Source organism: Uloborus diversus, chromosome 1 (assembly GCF_026930045.1).
Source record: "Uloborus diversus isolate 005 chromosome 1, Udiv.v.3.1, whole genome shotgun sequence".
Taxonomy (NCBI): domain Eukaryota; kingdom Metazoa; phylum Arthropoda; class Arachnida; order Araneae; family Uloboridae; genus Uloborus; species Uloborus diversus.
Window position 1 is genome coordinate 40,723,540 of NC_072731.1, and position 934 is coordinate 40,724,473.

Below are 934 nucleotides of genomic sequence, written 5' to 3' on the forward strand. Positions count from 1 at the left end.
CGAGCAGGTTTTCTGGGTGCGCAAAAAAAGCATTTCTTTCGATAACAGAATACACAACAGATTTCAAGTTTTCGGGTAAAAATCGAGAGTACACAATCATTTGAAAAATATGTTTGGCTGCTTCCTTAAAAGATGACTTTTGCTTGATTAAGAACCAAACTGGAGCGTACACTTTAACCACGTAGTTAACAAGTAATCGCTAATTTTCTGTTGGATTAAGAGTACTTACATAAAGTCTGAGTATACGATTAGCAGAAGTAAGCCATCTCGAGTGCGCCATTTTTCCAGGTTGGCGATTTGCCAGCTGAGGACTACAGAAACCAGTTGATACAGCTTGACAAATCTCATAAAGATATTTTTGATCCGTGCTTAGTTCATCAACCAAATTTTTCGGCAAATTAGGCAAATTACCATCCACCGCGCAAAAAGACAATGTCATTTTATTTTCACAACCAGCTAACTGTTTTCCAATACGTCCGGAATATTCTTTAGGACCCAAAGTGCAACCATCTAAGGTCAAGAATAAATGACGAAGGGGTAATTCGTTGGCATGAAGCATACATACACACCATTGCATTGGTCTTTCCAAATACTCCTCTAAATATTGAATCACGCCACCCTTCCAACCGGTGTTTATTGCAGTTCCGTCACATCCAACGCAAATCACGTCTTCTAAATTCAAGCATTGACCTTCTAATAGAGCTGTAATCGAAGTTAGAATTGCCTTTGCAGTGCCACGACTTAGCGTTGTGTGTCCCAAATAAATTGATCCGGGTTCTGCTAAAATTGAGATGTGCTCTTCTAAAATTTCTTTGCGATGGTAACGAGCTCCTGTTTTCTCATTTATCAGAGTCTTGTCTATACGTCCATCAAAGTAAATGCTTTTTATAACAATACTTCCAATATCTTTGGAAGCTTCTTTCCGAGCTTTAGC